The 18,334-nt window shown below is 46.4% G+C and overlaps 1 pseudogene; it reads left to right on the forward strand.

Moving 5' to 3' along the window:
- LOC122939475 overlaps nt 1-18,334 on the forward strand; it is a 200,068-nt pseudogene that overhangs the window by 66,586 nt on the left and 115,148 nt on the right.

The following is an 18,334-nucleotide window of genomic DNA, read 5'->3' on the forward strand; positions in this document are numbered from 1 at the left end:
TGTGATATACCCCTGCTCTCCTGTCTAACGTTCCCAAATCCTATATACCCCAGTGACATTCCCTATAATTTTTTTATTAATCATTCCAATAACATGCCATCTTAAGAGTCCTGTATTGCTATTTATCGTCACTACCTCCCCGAGTCGGGAGTGGGTAATTGCTGTGTGTCCCCTCCTTCCCTTCAAATCTTCTGTTTTAATAGCTTCTCCCACATTTCCGCTCGATCACAATTAAATTTCATCTATTGATCTCCCTTGGATGTGCTATCCCTTTCTCACTCTCTTTTTCTGGCGTGGAACCCTGATTCACCGCTCAATATGGTAGGCGCAGAAAAGAACATCGAAAGTTGATAGATCAGATATCAAATTTAATCGTGAACATCACGGGGACGTGTAACATGTTGGGGCAGTATGCGTGCACACGCCCACACGAACTGACTGACAGGGGTCAGCCCCTGCAACTTCTGGGTCTCCAAATTAGGCACATAGCTTGAGCTTGCCCTTTACCCCTTGGAGGTGCTAGCCTGCCCTGCAGCCAGTGTATTGTCTGAACATGTGTTTAGCATGACTGGAGGGGGATATCACAGGTTATATTTCCCAATGTTTTGGGGTGTACCCTAATTAAAAAAAAAAATAATAATAATTTAAAACCAAAAAGCAGTGTAGGCTACCTCCTCCTTATCCTCCGAAGCTTCCACCTACACCGCCACATCCACCACCTCCTCAACCTCCTACTCCATATGGACCTCATCCTCCTAGATCAAGATTATTATTATTATGTTTTTACTTATTTTATGTTATTTAAAGTCATTTCCCTATTCACTTTTGTTTGCAGATCACTTGCCATGCTCTTAACCACATTTTGATGCCATTTGCAGCCCTCTAGCCCTTTCCATTACATTTTTACAGCCCTTTTAGTGCTCAAAAGTTTGGGTCCCCATTGACCTAAATGGGGTTCGTGGTCCCGAACTCGAACTTCTTTGTAAAGTTCGTCCGAACCCATCGAACCCGAACATTCAGGTGTCCGCTCAACTCTACTGGCCACTCGTTCCATATTGGTGCTGCCTCCGTGGCTTCAAAGAATAATGTGCCTGTGCATGTGATTAAAAGATTAGGCCGATGAAAATCATCATGTTATACTCATTATAAACCAGATCCTCATGTGGAGATGTCAGAACCTTTTTCGGAAATTGGTGGTCTAATTTATGTTAATAAATAAGTTAATTCAATCTATGGTCTGTTATTTTTGGCCCCTTTAGCCTGCCCTATTTTCAGCAGTTCCGTCACTCACACTACTGCTTAGTTAGTTGGAAAAGGGTAGATACCAACGGTAGCAGATCCGAACACAAGTTATAGGCAAATTTATTTGCCGGATTTGTGCGAGGGGAGGCGGGGTTACCTGCTTAAAATACCTGCAGGGTCCTCAACAGAATGACAACTGGGTGTCTCACCCCACCTTCCCATCCCTTTTTATAGGCACTCTCTACTAGGGTGGGCCCCTTTAGCCTGCCCTATTTTCAGCAGTTCCGGCACTCACACTACTGCTTAGTTAGGTAGAATAGGATAGGTACCAACGGAAGCCGATCCGAGCACAAAGAGTCAAAAAAAAGAAAAATACATTTGCCTTTCAGTGGTGCAGTTATATCTTCTAAAGCCTTTTGTAAAGTGTATACGGGGAAAAAAGAAAAATATATTTGCTGTTCAGCGGTGCAGATATATGTTCTGAAACCCTTTGTGTCGTGAATAAGTAGAAAAAAGAAAAATATATATGCCATTCATCGGTGCAGTTATATGTTCGAAAGCCCTTTTGTGGAGTGTATAGATGGAAAAAAGAAAAATATATTTTCCGTTCAGCGGTGCAGTTATATGTTCTAAAGTCTTTTGTGGAGTGTATAAGTGGAAAAAAGATAAATATATTTGCAGTTCAGCATTGTAGTTATATGTTTTAAAGCCTTTTGTGGAGTGTATAATTGGAAAAAATAAGGGCCTAATTGCCGTTTTTGCATGTATAAGTGACACAAAAAAAGTATTTGCCGTTGTGTGGTAAAGTGAGAAAATTAAAGCCCTTTTTGGCGTGTATTAGTAGGAAAAAAAGGGCTTATTAGCCGTTGTTTGGTGAAGTGAGAAAATTACTGACTTTTTGGGGTGTTTTTAATTTCCTTTTTATTTATTTATTTATTTATGTAATCTAACAGTATGTCAGACAAAGTGCCAGGCCCCCAGAGAGTGGCAGAGGCCTAAATGTTTCTGGCGCAAGCACAGGTCCCAGCAGAGTAAGGGGGCATGGCAGCAGGAGTCGAAGCGAGAGGCCTGAGCTGCCGGTGTCATCTAGTGGTCGTGTCTTGACCAGCAACCCAGAGGTTCTTGAATGGTTGACTTGGCCATCCACTTTGTTCCAAGTGACATCAGACACCCCCAGCCAATAGTTGGTTGTTTCGTCAGACACAACCCTTAGTTCTCATGGCCCGGGATCACCTGTCATCTGCCATCACCTGTCCTCAACCTGCCTCTGTCCTTTTCTGTTCGCTCAGCCAGACAAGTATTATATGCTGTGGGCTCAGCCCCATTATACAGCAAAAACGATCTACTAGAGGACAGTCAGCAGCTACTGGCCAGCCAAGATGTGGAGGAGACATACGCCGTTCATCCGCTAGGCGGAGTTACGCCGTTCATCCGCTAGGCGGAGTGATGAAGAGAGTGGCGTGGGAGCTGGTGTTGCGAGCGCTGAGGCTCCTGACCCAGAGACTGTTTAGGAGGACATCAGTGATGTGCAGACATTACTCGATGATATTGATATAGCTGATCGCACTTGGGAGCTGGGTGAATTAGGGGCTTCATCATTGTTGCAAGAAGAGGGTGGGAGCTTGCCCTTGAGGCAGTGGCGGAGCCAGCAAGTTGCTAGCGTGACTGGGAGTCAGCAGGGTGGCAGCAGTGGGAGTTCAGTAGGTCTCCTGATTCTGCTGTCACCTCCACACTATGTCACCTTCACACTCTGTGGTCTCCTGATGCTGCTGCCACCTCCCCACTATGTCACCTTGCCACTATGTGGTCTTCTGATGCTGTCTCCACCTCCATACTCTGTCATTGTTCCACTCTGAGGCCTCCTGATGCTGCCACCACATCCACACTCTCATTGTGCAACTCTGTGGCCTCCTCCTGATGTCTTAGGGCCACTCTGTGTACTTCTCATGCTGTTCCCACCCTCCCCACTTCATGACTGGGCCACTATTTTGCCTTTCGGCCTGGCTGACATCATCAATTATTTGACTCTTCTTCTGATCTGTCCGAAGGAAGGAAAAATGAGACGCACAACGGATCCTGTCTTTGAAGCAGCTGTAAGGCCTGTGTGGTCCCATCAGAATTAGCTTGTGATTTGGTAGTCAAAAGCAGGAGTGGGTACAAAACACAGAAGACATGCAAATATTCCATTCACGTGTCATCTGTTTTGGATCTACTCCAGTTTTTTTTTGGCCATTAGCAATACTGGTGGATTACTAACCAAATGGTGACCGAGTGAAGGTGGATGCTCCACAGACAGGATCCGTTTTTTTGGGGTTACTGTTCTGAGTGATCAAAGGAAGGGCAAAATAATCAGTGACAATCAACACAAACCTACTGCTGACACCCTCTCCACTCTGTTAGGGGGGCTCTACTTGTATAAGCATTTAATAGAACAGGTTCTGTAGAAATCTATGTGGAATGAGCTGACGACAGTGTAAAAGGAGTGTGCTTCTTCTTGATGCTAACATTGACCTTTTAAGGCTGAGTTCACACTTGAGTTATTTGGTCAGTTTTGGCCCTGTGACTGCCCAAATAAGTTAAGTGTGCAGTGATTCTAAGAGTGACGCCTGTCATTTGCATGTCATACTGACTCACAGTATTATTTCACTACCCCAGTAGACTCCCTATGCGTGTTACTGGCATAGTGTTCTACACCACTAAAAAAGGCTCTCTGCAGCCAGGAAATAGTCGTTTTTTAACGTGATTTGCCGCAAATAAATTTGGATTAAACTGATTTATTTATTTATTTGCTCATTTCTAGTGGCAGCCTGAATCTCAAAACACCAAATTTCACTTACTTTCACCCTGCTGATACAGAGCTCAGCTCCTGCAATCTTCAGGAATGCTCATGAAATAATTATCTAAAATTATGTTATTTTCAATCCCTACTAATAGGACATGGCCTATTTTGATGACAAACAAAATGTTGTGGGTGCCCTTCTTGCAAGACTTACAATAGATACTTCTCAAATTAAAGGGGTGAGTATAAGTTTATTTAAGCTAAAATGGCATATTTGCATTATGAATTTTAATCTCCCTTCTTGAGCTTTTCAAAATGTATTTTTGGGGAAAAAAAACAAAGTTAGATCATCATCTCCTGAAAATATGACGTAAAAACTGAATTACTGCTATATTTCCTATTTGAAAATTAGAAGCTTTTAATCGTGGTCATATGTTTCTGCCTCATTCACTCTGCCTGTTTACATGCTGTTTATCTTCCCATAGTGTGGGCTTCAGGACTTCACATAAAGTCAAACCCTCCTATTTTAGTGATCCTTTCTAAACAAACTGTAACCTTGTTAGCTAACCAGCCATAGCTAAACTACATCCATGTCTCTGCAAAGCTATGTTCACATCTCCTCTAAGGCTGGGTTCACACCTGAGCGTTTTACAGCGCGTTCCTACACGCTGTAAAACGCTCAACAGGCAAAAACTAATGATTCCCTATGGGAATAGTTCTCACCTGAGCGTTTTACAGCGCATACGATCGCGCTGTAAAACGCCTGACGCCCCAAGAAGTACATGAGCTTCTTTGGGGCGTCTTCTCGCGTGTTCCCGTACATAGACTTCAGCGTGAACGCGCGACAATGGGCGTTCACTTGTCTCTGTATGCGCGATTGCAAACGCCCGTACAATCGCGCATACAGAGCGCTCCATTCCGAACGCTCAGGTCTGAACCCAGAGTAAAGGTAAGAGGAACATACTACTGGAGCTACTGGCAGTTTCTGCTGCTGGCATATAATTTAGGTGTCTGCACAAACGAGCATATTACCTGATATGTGTGGGCTGGCATGAGGAAATTAAATTAAAGTGGTCGTCACAGGAGCCCTCCATAGCGATTATCTGATGGAATCTCAACCTGTGTAAAGGGGCCCCAAGACAGGATCCACCATTCACAATAGGTGATTGTCATAGCTTATCAACTCCAACCTGATCTCTGCACAGGTCACAGGGCATGTCTAGAAAACTGTCCTATAGAAGTTCAAGAGGTTTCCTCCTGTCCATTATGTCTATATCCCACGTGGCTGCAGTAAAGATATTCTCTAAATGCTCTATAAATGCTGTTTAGAACAGGCAAGATGGCCCCCTGCAGGGGTAATATATAGAATTTTCTTCCCCTGTAGTAAAATGCCTCCATATATATAATGTTTTACCCCTGAGGTCTAATGCCCCCGTTTATGTAATGCTCTCCCCTTGTAGTATAAGGCTTCTGTTTATATAATGCTCTCCCCGCTTAGTATAATGCCCTTGTATATATAATGCTTCCCCCTCTTAGAATAATGCCCCTGTATATATAATGCTCTTCCCCATAGTACAATGTGCTCCCCCCTTTAGTATAATTCCCCTGCATACAGTGCTGCCCATAATTATTCATACCCCTGAAAATTTTTGACTTAAAGTTACTTTTATTCAATCAGCAAGTCATTTTTTGACAGGGAATGACATAGGTATCTCCCAAAAGATAATAAGACGATGTACAAGAGGCATTATTGTGGGGGGGAATTCTCCGCTTTTATTTACATTTGAGTAAAAAATACAAGATGTTCCTCACTGTGGAAAATCTCAGAGGATGTGGTCGGAAGCCAAAAGTGACACCTGTGCTGGCCAGGAGGATAGTTAGAGAGGTGAAAAAGAATCCAAGGATCACCACCAAGGCCATCCTGGTGAATCTGGGCTCTGCTGGTGGCAATGTCTCAAAGCAGACAATCCAACGGACACTGAAACTGCTGGGAGACCAAGGAGGACGCCACTTCTCCAGATAAGGCACACAATAGCTCGCTTGGCCTTTGCAAAAGCTCATCTGGACAAAGAAGAAGACTTCTGGTCTTCTGTGTTATGATCAGATGAAACTAAAATTTAATTGCTTGGTCACGATGATATTTCCTTCATTTGGCGTATAAAAGGAGAAGCCTTCAACCCAAAGAACACCATCCCCACTGTCAAACATCGTGATGGGAACATAATGGTTTGGGGGTGTTTTTCAGCAAATGGACCAGAGAACCTAATCACAGTAAACGGCACCATGAAAAAAGAGCAATACATGAGGATTCTCAATGACAACATCAGGCAGTCTGCAGAGAAACTTGGCTTTGGGCACCAGTGGACATTTCAGCATGACAATGACCCAAAACACACAGCAAAAGTGGTGAAGAAATGGTTAGCAGACAACAACATTAATGTTTTGGAGTGGCCCAGCCAGAGTCCAGACTTGAATCCAATTGAGAATCTATGGAGGGAGCTAAAGATCAGGGTGATGGCAAGAAGACCCTCCAACCTGAAAGATTTGGAGCTTATTGCTAAAGATGAATGGGCAAAAATACCTGTGGAGACATGCAAAAAGCTGGTCTGCAATTATAGGAAGCGTTTGATTGCTGTAATAGCCAATAAAGGCTTTTCTATTGATTATTGAGAAGGGTATGAATAATTTTGGACTGGACACTTTTTGCTAAATAAAAGCTGAGAAATGTTTTTTTTTCCCCACAATAATGCCTCTTGTACATCGTCTTATTATCTTTTGGGAGACACCTATGTCATTTCCAGTAAAAAAAAATTACTTGCTGGTTGAATAAAAGTAACATTAAGTTAAAATTTTCCAGGGGTATGAATAATTATGGGCAGCACTGTATATAATTTCCCCTCCATAGTACAATGTGCTTCTCCCTTTAGTCCTGTATTATATTGCCTCCATTTATATAATGCTCCCCTGCAGTATTGTGCCCCCATTTATATAATGCTCTCCCCCTCTAATACAATGCCCCCAAATATAATGCTCTCCCCATTTGGTATAATGCCCCCATGTATAATACGCCCCCCCAACCACCACCAGGTATTTCCCCCTGTAGTGCTATATATTGTAAGAAGGAACAAGGGGCCGTCATTGACGGAAGATACATGTCACCAATGTTCCTGGCCTTGGTGAGGTAAGAACCGGGTTTTTCCCTGAAGTGTCAGTTTTGCAGTTGCAGTCTGACACTTCAGCTGTTAGTATGGCTTTATAGCCGATCCGGGTGGGTTCTTATTGGGAGCAGCCAAAGAGCAGGGTGGGTGGCTGTTCCCCACGGTTCCAGGCCGGGTTTTGGCTGGAATATAAAAACCCAGCCAGCATGTCCAGCTGGTGTGGATTATCCTCCATGACAGAGAAGCTGGGGAGTCTGTGTCTTGAGACACTGAGGCCATCTATTTGTGAGAGCCGAATGCAGGGAAAACAGGCCTCTAAAGCCCTGTGGACTTTGTGTGGTGTGAAGAGGCACCAAATCTGAACACCGTTACTTTTGGCTTGTTTTTTCCTATGTGTGAATAAATACGGAACTTTGCTTTACAACCTTGTTTTTAACTCTGTACTGCGTCCACTTACCCTGCCTATCAGAGCGAATGCCGACATTTGGTGTTGGATACGGGCAAGGTTGCGACCCATGTCCCCTGACAAAATGTAGGCAGTTGTGAAGGCCCTTGTGGAGGCTAACTTGCAGCAGCGGGAGGCTAACAAGCAGCAGCAGGAAACAAACCAGCTACTATTGCAACATGTGATGGTGTTGCAAGCTGCTGGAGCATCCCACAAAGTCCACAATGCCCGGAAAGCTGTCTGTGCAGCGATCCCTAAGATGACCCCCTCGGATGACGTTGAGACCTATCTGGCGGTATTCAAAAAGGTGGCCATGAAAATTACCCTGAGACCAGTGGGCTGAGGTCGTCGCTCCATTCCTGGCGTCTGGACCCCAGCAAGTTTATTTTTAATCTCCCCGATGATCAAGCTGCCGACTATCTGACTGTAAAAGGTGAGATCCTGGCGAGACTGGGGGTGAATGTGTTGGTCCGGGCCCAGCGGGTGCATCAGTGGGAATTTAACCCGGCTGAATCTGCCAGGCCACAGTACTATGAATTATAACACCGGTTGCAAAAATTGCTGCAGCCTGACATTTTGACTCCCACTGCTATGCTGGACCGTCTGCTGGCGTATGTGTTCTGGAGGGCTTTGCCATACCCTCTCCAGCACTGGATCGGCCAGGTGTCTCCGGGTAATGCCTTGGAGATGGTTGACCTGGTCGAGCGCTACGAGACCACCAGAAATCTACAGTTTTTTTTTTTGGGAGGGGGCCAGTAGAACTCCGGAAATCTCCACCCCAGACCCGGCGGCCGGTGCCAGATAGACCTGCCCGGGATGTACCCCCTGCAGATTCAACCCCGGTGGTCTGCTGTCGTTGTCAGGAGCCTGGACACATAAGGGCCGACTGTTCCCATCGTGGGGGGGAAACCATGGACACCAACTATGGCTACCGCCACTCATTATATGCCAGAAAGTTGTGTGCCACAGGAACCTCTGAGACTATGGACAATAGCCACCTGTGCCAGGTGGAAGTGGGGGACACTCTGAGGTGGCACTGCTGGATTCAGGGAGCCTGGTGTCCCTGGTAAGAGCTGCCCTGCTGCGGCCTGCCGAGTATACTGGCCGAAAGGTCGGCGTAGTCTGTATCCATGGGGACTTAAAGGACTATCCCACCGCATTGGTCTGTCTATCAACGGTGGCCAGCAGGTGGACTCATGAGGTGGCCGTTGCCACAGGACTACATTATAAATTAATAATTGGGAGAGACTTCCCCGGTTTCCCGTCACTGTGGCCTGAGGTGAGAGTTACCAATACACATGAGACAGATGTAACCTAGAAAAGTAACCCGGCTCAGGGGAAATGTAGTAGTGGTTGAGGGTGAGCGCAACAACCGGGGGGCCGAGTCTATGTTCCCCCGTTTTGTGGTTCAACAGGAGATGCTGTACCAAGTAAATCAACTACAGGGTAAGCATATTGAGCAGCTGGTGGTGCCCAAGGCGTATTGCAAGCTTGTTTTGGATTTAGCCCACCAACATGTTCTTGGGGGACACCTGGGCCAGCATAAAACGCAGGTCCGGGGTTCTACAGCGGTTCTACTTGCCCAGTGTGTTCAGAGGTAGAAGAGTATTGCAAGTCTTGCCCAACCTGCCAGATAACCAGCCCCAAGCCACATTTCCGTAGTACTCTGGTCCGTCTCCCGATTATTGATGTTCCATTCAAGTGGATCGCTACGGATCTCATAGGCCCAGTGCCAAAGTCAGCTAGAGGGCACCAGGACATCCTGATCATTCTCGACTACGCCACGCGGTACCCGGAGGCAGTGCCACTGCATCATACGTCAGCCAAACTCATAACTAAGGAGTTAATGGAGATGTTTTCTCGAGTGGGTCTGCCTAAGGAAGTTCAAACTAACCAATGGACCCCGTTTATGTCCAAAGTCATGAGGGAACTCTGTAAGTTGCTCCACATGAAACAATTACGGACATCTGTGTATCATCTGCAAACGGATGGCCTGGTAGGTTTAACCAGATGTTAAAAAATATGTTGAAAAGAGTGGTGTCTAAGGATGGGAGGGACTGGGACCTTCTTCTGCCCTATCTCATCTTCACAGTGCGAGAAGTGCCCCAGGCCTCTACCGGTTTCTCGCCCTTCGAACTGCTATACGGCAGATACCCTCGCGGATTGTTGGACGTCACCAATGAGGCATGGGAACAACAACCCACACCGCACAAAAGTGTTGAGTACGTCACCCAGATGCAGGGACGAATGGAAACAGTGTTACCTCTGGTTATGGAGCATATGGAGGCAGCGCAGCGAGCCCAGAGTAGGGTCTATAATCGGCAGGCTCGGGTCCGAAGCTTTAACCCCGGGTGATCGGGTGTTGGTTCTGGTACCGACTGTAGACAGTAAGTTTCTAGCTAGGTGGCAGGGGCCCTACGAGGTACTTGAGAAAATTGGAGAGGTAGATTACAAAGTACACCAGCCAGGGAGGCGAAAGCCACAACAGGTGTACCATGTGAATCTTCTCAAGTCATGGAAGAAAAGGGAAACCTGTACGGAAGACAGTCCACTACCAGGGTTCATAGGGGAAGCGGTTTCGACCACTCAGTCTGAAGCAGGGGAAGCGGCTGCCACAGTGAAAATTGCTGACAGCCTCTCCTCTAAACAGGCTCAGGCAGCCAGGGAGTTCATTAGTCGGAACATGGATGTGTTCTCTTCTCAGACCTCCCTGGACGCACGTCTGTAATCCAGCATGACATTATCACTGAGCCTCAGTCGAAAGTCCTGTTAAAACAGTACCGGTACCCGAGGCTTAGCAACAAGCCATCACCGAAGAAGTGCAGCTAATGCCCCAGCTGGGTGTCATTGAGGAGTCAAAAAGTGAGTGGGCCAGTGCGATAGTATTAATACCCAAGGCAGACGGGACATTGCAGTTCTGTAATGACTTCCGCAAACTTAATAAAGTGTCCAAGTTTGATGCGTATCCCATGCCCCGAGTGCATGAGCTTATTGAAAAGTTAGGTCAAGCCCGGTATTTTTCTGTGTTGGACCTCACCAAAGGGTACTGGCAGGTACCCTTGATGGAGGCTGCCAAAGAAAAAACTGCTTTTCTCATGCCAGAGGGTCTGTATCAGTACAAGGTATTACCCTTTGGTCTACATGGTGCTCCCGCCACGTTTCAAAGGCCAATGGATATTGTACTCCATCCACATCATCCATACCTGGAGGATATCGGTGTCGGTCCCACCGACTGGGAAAGTCACCTACCTAAAGTACAGGCTGTACTGGACTCCCTTAGGAAGGCTGGCTTAACCGCTAACCCAAAAAGGTGTGCTATAGGGTTAGAAGAGACCAAGTACTTGGGGTATGTAATTGGGCACGGAATGATCCAACCTCAGGTGAACAAAATTGAGGCAATTAGGAATTGGCCCCGACCTGTGACTACTCTGCAAGTGAAGTCATTTCTGGGTATGGTGGGGTGCTATATGAGGTTTGTCCCCAATTTTTCTACAGTGGCCGCACCATTAACAGGCCTTTTGAAGGGACATAAGTCAGTGATGGTCCACTGGAATGAGCAGGTCGAAAAGGCTTTCTCCGCTTTGAAGTCAGCCCTGTGTGGGTTTTGGTGATCCCGACTTCAAAGGGGAGTTTATAGTACAGACTGATGCCTCCAAAGTAGGTCTTGGTGCTGTACTGTCTCAGAAAGTCAACGGGGAGGAAGCTCACCCCAGAGGAGACTAGGTACAGTATAGTGGAGAGAGAGTGCCTGGCCATCAAGTGGGCACTCGAGTCTCTCCGCTATTATCTTTTGGGGAGAAAGTTCCGTCTGGTGACTGACCACTCCCCTCCCAAGTGGATGAGCCGGGCCAAAGAGAGGAATGCTCGGGTCACCAGATGGTTCTTATCTTTGCAAAACTTTTAGTTTTCCGTGAAACACAGGGCAAGCAGGTTACAGGGAAATACAGATACCCTGTCCCAAGTCAACTGCCTGGCGGGTGTTCACCCCCTCAGGGTTTAACAAAGGGGGAGGTATGTAAGAAGGAACAAGGGTCGGTCATTGACCGAGGTTCCTGGCCTTGGTGAGGTAAGAACCGTTATTTTCCCTGAAGTGTCAGTTTTGCAGTTGCAGTCTGACACTTCAGCTGTTAGTATGGCTGTAAAGCCGATCCGGGCCAGTTCTTATTGGGAGCAGCCAAAGAGCAGGGTGGGTGGCTGTTCCCCACGGTACCAGGCCAGCACATTCAGCTGGTGTGGATTTTCCTCCACGACAGAGAAGCTGGGGAGTCTGTGTCTTGAGACACTGAGGCCATCTATTTGTGAGAGCTGCATGCTGGGGAAACAGGCCTCTAAAGCCTGCTGTGGACTGCGGGTGGAAATCTGCTGACCAGGTGAAGGCTTTTTGCACTGTGGACTTTGTGTGGTGTGAACAGGCACCAAAACTGAACACTTACTTTTGGCTTGTTTTTTCCTATGTGTGAATAAACACTTGTTTTTGCCTCTGTACTGTGTCCACTTACCCTGCCTACCAGAGCGAATCCCCACAATATATATATATTGTGAGAAAGTGTCTGGAGAAGTAGTGGACGGGGTCTATGTGTGCCCAAGGTTCTTCACTTCTGTCATTTAAAAAGCAACCAGGGACAGGTTCACCAGAGGTCTACTCAGACCTCTCTGCAATTCGGCTTTGTAAAAAAAAAAAAAAAAAAAAAAAAAAGGTTTTTAGAGCCTGTGTTGCTGGAGTGGGGAGAGAAGGGTGGGGCCCCTCTCCATTCGGACAGTCCGGACTACTGTCTCTCTCTCTCCGCCTGGGGACAGAACTGCTTGGAGTCTCTGTGAGTATGGCAGGTGGTACAAACAATAGGGTTATGTAAAGTGTCCAGTGTTAGGCTGGCACCAGGCTAGTCAGGCATTCCTCATTGTATAGTTAGCGCTGGACAGGCATAGAATTTTGTTTGTTTATTTTAAGTACCACCCACTGGCAATAGATCTGGACAGTTGATAGAAAACTGAGGTTAACGGGAATCTGTGCTCAAGAAAGCGTGCTTATTGACCACCCCGCTACTTAACTCTTACAAGTTGTGGAGGATGCGTGCAGAAAAAAATCTGGCTTAAAAAAAAACAACTGAACATTTAAAGGGCCTTTTTTATGTTTTTTGTGCAGTGCACCAAAGACTGTTTTCTGCCTCTTGGAAAATGGAGGCTGTAGTTAAAGCTATGTTGCAAGCTGTTGCATCTCAACAGGAGGCTACCTGAGTGCAGCAGGAGGCTACCAGAGTACAGCAAAAGGACACCAGCCGCAGGCTGACGGGCTAATTGGAGGCTGCACAAGAGGCGGAAAGAAAATATCGGGAGACCTTAACAGCTCTGGTGCAGCAACTAACCAGTGTCATGGAACAGCTTCCAAGTATGGCAGATGCCACCCATTCCTCCATAAGGGCTAGTAAATTTTTGCAAAAATGACAACCGCCGATGACATTGAAGCCTACCTGAGCACCACTGAAAGGACTGCAGAGCGAGAGGGTTGCCAAAGGTACAGTGGGCAGGACTGTTGCCCCCCTTCCTTTCGGGGGAACCCCAAAAGCCATATTTTGACCTGGAAAATAGTGATGCTATGGACTATGATAAGCTAAAAATGGAAATCCTCACACGCCTTGGAGTTACTCTTTAGGTACGTGCACAGCCTGTGCACAACTGGGACTACAGCATGGATAAACCTCCACGTTCCCAAATGCACGACCTCATTCACCTGACCAAGATGTGGTTGCAGCCGAAGATCCTGACAGGCCCTCAGATGATGGAGCGGGTTGTGATGGACCAGTACTTAAGGGCCCTCCCCGTTACTTTGCGCAAGTGGGTGAGTCATGGTGACCCCAAGAATGCTGACAGATGGTGGAGATAATGGAGAGGTACTCAGCCGCGGAGGAGCTACTGAGTCTGCCGCAGCGCCTCTCAGCCCCGCAATGGAGAACTCCAGGATTACCTGGTAAGACTGTTCTAAGGGAAAAGTGGCTGGCAGAGGTGATATATCTGTGGGTACAAGTGGAGAGACTGGAGGCCCAGGCTCTAGACGCTGGCAAGCCGTGCCAGGGAGGTCTGTGGCCTATAAGAGACCTAATAGAGACTTAATAAAATGTTTCAGATATCAAATGCCAGGTCATGTTGTTGCCAATTGCCCAATGTCTGATGAACCAATGCAGTGTGATGCCTCCTCTATAAACCGCCGTTTATCACTGTATGCTTAGCTTGCGTGTGTGGAATTTCCAAATACTGGGGGAGGGGGGGGGGGGTATCGACAAATGTGTGTTATTACTGTGGAAGGTAAAGATGTGAGTGCATTGTTAGACTCAGGCAGTCTGGTCACCCTAGTAAAAACTGACTTGGTAAATCCCAGGAAATGGCAAGCTGAGACCATTGTGGTAACCTGCATACATGGAGATACCCGTAATTATCACACTGCTATGGTAGCTGTAAATACCCAGTTTGGGGCAGAAAAATTTAGGGTTGGTTTAGTGCCCAGGTTAATGCATGGGGTCATCATGGGGAGGGATTTCCCACATTTCTGGCAACTATGGGAACATAAACTTTCAAATGCTCGTCAGGAAGGGGATGACCTACCACCGGGTATCGAAGGGGGTGGAGTTTTAAGAAGGACTTCTGTTGAAGTCGATGAATCATTTCCCTTGTCTGTCCTGGTGGGGGAGCCAAAGGTCTCTGACCATAGTGATGGGGTAGAAGAGGGTCAAAGCAGTCCCGAGAGGGAAGGCCCCCTTGATGATAATTTGCCAGGCATTGCAGTAAGGAAAGAGCAGTTTGGTGCTGAGCAATTAAAAGATACCACCCTTACTAGGGAAAATGTGAAGTCTATTGATGGTAAACTAGTGGAACCCGACAGCATACTCTGCTTTCCGCATATGGCTGTGAAACACGACTTATTGTACCAGGTGGTAAAAAGGGGAGAGGATCTGGTGGAACAACTATTGGTTCCTAAAGTGTACCGACCGAACAGTACTATATATTGTTCATGGTCACCTTTTATGGGGGGGGGGGGGGCATTTGGGGGCTGAAAAGACTACAGACAGAGTCCTTTAAAAGTTCTTTTGGTCTGGGGTCCATAAAGATGTTAAAGAGTTAAAGATTATTTTGACTCCTGCCCAGACTGCCAAATTTTGGCTCCTAGGACACACTACCGTAGTGCCCTGGTACCTCTATCAATCATTGAGATACCGTTTGAGAGAATAGCCATGGACCTGGTGGGACCTATTGTAAGATCTGTCCATGGCATCTAGGATTGCTCCAAACAACATTTCATTGTATTGTACATTGTATTACATTGTATTGTACAGTGACAATAAGGACATCTTATCTTATCTGTGCAAGGCCACCACCATATTTTCGTAATCATGGACTACGCTACTCGATACCCAGAAACTATACCCTCGCGCAATATGTCATCCAAGGCCATAGCTAAAGAGTTGGTGCAGGTGTTTAGTCGCGTGGGAATGCCAAAAGATCCTAACCGATCAGGGTACCGCCTTTATGTCACGCATCATGAAGGAGTTATGTAAACTGTTCCAAGTTAAACAGCTGTGTACCTCTGTCTACCATCAACAGACTGATAGACTTGTAGAGAGATTTAATAAAACTCTAAAAGCCATGCTTAAGAAAGTAGTGGGCAAAACTGGGATTACCTTCTTCCCTATCTCATGTTTGCCATTCGTGAAGTCCCTCAGTCATCTACTGGCTACTCCCCGTTTGAGTTGCAATATGGTCGCTACAGTAGGGGTCTGCTAGACATTACAAAAGATACCTGGGAAGAAGAATCTACCCCCTATAGAAGTGTCATTGAACAGGTGGAAAAAAATGCAAGATTGTATAGCTGCGGTGATGCCTATTGTGCGAGAACATATGGCCCAGGCCCAGCTGGCACAACAAAGGGTGTATAACCGCAGTGCCTGCGTATGGACCTTTGTGCCAGGGGACCAGGTGCTGGTGCTGATCCCTATAGTAGAGAATAAATTCCTGGCTAAGTGGCAAGGCCCCTTTGAGGTGATAGAGTAAATAAGGTAAACTATAAAATCCATCATCCAGGTAAGAGGAAGCCTGAGCAAGTATATCACATCAATCTTATAAAACCATGGTAAGATCGACTATCCCTTGCTGCCGACACCTGCTACCCGCCGGAGCAGCAGTGCTCTAGGAAGCTCCTGTTGCCAGAGGTAACCATACCGGACTCCCTGGCCAAGACACAAAAAGTTGAAGTGCAGTTGTTCCTCTTTAAGAATAGGGATTTCTTTTCAGCGATCCCAGGTCACACCTCTGTCATAAAACATGACATCATTACAGACCCAGGAAAAAGGGTTAAGCTGCGACCCTATAGAATACCCAAGGCCAGGAGAGGGATTATCTCTGAAGAAGTGAGAAAAATGTTGGAACTTGGGGTAATTGAAGAGTCCTATAGCCAGTGGTCCAGTGGTCTGATCCCCAAACCAGATGGCAGCTGGAGGTTTTGCAATGACTTCCGGATGTTGAACGCCATATCTAAGTTTGATGCTTACTCAATGCCACGTGTTGATGAGCTCATTGACAGGCTCGGAAATGGCAGGTATATAACCACTCTAGACCTAACCAAGGGATACTGGCAAATTCCCCTGACAAATGAGGCCAAAGAGAAAACTCCCTTTGCCACTCCTGATGTGTTGTTCCATTATACTGTGTTGCCATTTGATTTGCATGGAGCTCCTGCAACCTTCCAGAGGGTGATGGATAAGATATTAAGGCCCCACAGATGGTACACAGCAGCATATCTGGATGACATCATCATCCAAAGTCCAGACTGGGAATCCCATCTACCTAGGGTGCAGGCAGTTATCAATTCAGTATAGGAGGCAGGCTTCACAGCCAATCCCAAAAAAAATTCCATTGGTCTTGAAGATGTTAAGTATCTAGGTTACATCATAGGTCGAGGCCTAGTAAAAACTCCAGTTAAACAAAATTGAAGCTATACAAAGATGGCCTCAACCAGTAAACAAGAAACAAGTCAGTGCCTTCTTTGGGATTACAGGCCATTTCTGGCGATTTATACCTAATTTTGCTTCCCTTGTGGGGCTGCAATGAGGTTAACCGACCTGACAAAAGGAAAAAACTCTGTCATGGTCAAGTGGTCACCAGAGGCTGAAAAATTTATTTCAGACTCTAAAAACCCTCCAGCCGGTCCTGATAACCCCAGACTTTAAGAAAGGGTTTGTCCTACAGATGGATGCGTCTGAGGTGGGACTGGGGGCAGTACTGTCACAGGTACGAGATGGGGAAGAACACCCTGCACTATATCTGAGCAGGAAACTTAATGACCACAAGCAAAAGTGTGCAATTGTAGAAAAAGAGTTCCTCTCTATTAAATGGGCCCTGGAAACACTCTGCTACTATTTGCTGGGCCGTCACTTTGAATTGGTCACGGATCATGCTCCCTTAAAATGGATTTGTGAGAATAAGGAAAAAAATAGGAAGGTAACAAGATGGTTCTTAGCCTTACAAGAGTACTGGTTTACGGTAAAGCACAGGCCAGGGACCCAAATGGGAAATACAGATGCCTTGTTGTGGGTACATTGTCTGATGTCCAGATGTGTTCCAGCCCCAGGTCTGAAAGAGGGGGGGAAGATATGTTACAGAGTGTCTGGAGAAGTAGTGGATGGGGTCTATGTGTGCCCAAGGTTCCTCACTTCTGTCATTTAAAAAGCAACCAGGGAAAGGTTCACCAGAGGTCTATGCAGACCTCTCTGCAATTTGGGTTTGTAAAAAAAAAAAAAAAAAAGGGGTTTTAGGGCCTGTGTTGCTGGAGTGTGGAGAGAAGAGTGGGGCCCCACTCCATCCGGACAGTCCAGGTTTTAGGCTGTCAGGTAATCACTACTCAGGTGTGCTAGCCTGATATAAGGCTGAGAATGGAGAAGCGTGTCTCTCTCTCTCTGCCTGGGGATAGAACTGCTTAAGGGCTCTGAGTATAGCAGGTGGTACAAACAATAGGGTTATGTTTGGTGTCCAGTGTTAGGCTGGCACCAGGCTAGTCAAGCATTCCTCATTGTATAGTTAGAGCCGGACAGGCATAGAATTTAGTTTGTTTATTTTATGTACCACCCGCTGGCAATGGATCTGGACAGTTGATGGAAAACTGAAGTTGCCTGGAATCTGTGCTCAAGAGAGCGTGCTCATCGACCACCCCGCTACCTAACGCTTAATATATATATATATATATATATATATATATTTTATTATTATTATATATATATATTTTTAAACAAACATAATACTGTGTCCCATTCTCTGCCACCATCTGAGAAGCAGACATTAGGTTTCACTAGGTCACAGGTGGAACAATGATGTGGTCACGTGCCCACGTTATCAAGCCAACTGTAACCTGGCACAGGAGGTCACAATGATGTCACCACTTGCGCGGTTCTACTTCTTCATAGGTTTCAGGCCTCCCATGCTCAGTGGCAAACTGCCGCCCAGCTGAGAGACGGGTTGGCTGCTGCCTGAGGCGAGATTCATGGCAGAAACGGGCCTGCACATCAATCAGCTGTTTGAAGAAAATGCAACGCTCCTGAGTGAATAGTAGAGAGACATCCTATTGAAGTGAATGGTATAGTGGAACGGTAATGAAACCTGCTCACAGCTGCAATGTCGCCACAGAGAAAGAAAAAAAAACACTGGGCTCATACAGATGATCGGTGGAGA

This window comes from Bufo gargarizans, chromosome 5 (assembly GCF_014858855.1).
Source record: "Bufo gargarizans isolate SCDJY-AF-19 chromosome 5, ASM1485885v1, whole genome shotgun sequence".
In the NCBI taxonomy this organism is placed as follows: domain Eukaryota; kingdom Metazoa; phylum Chordata; class Amphibia; order Anura; family Bufonidae; genus Bufo; species Bufo gargarizans.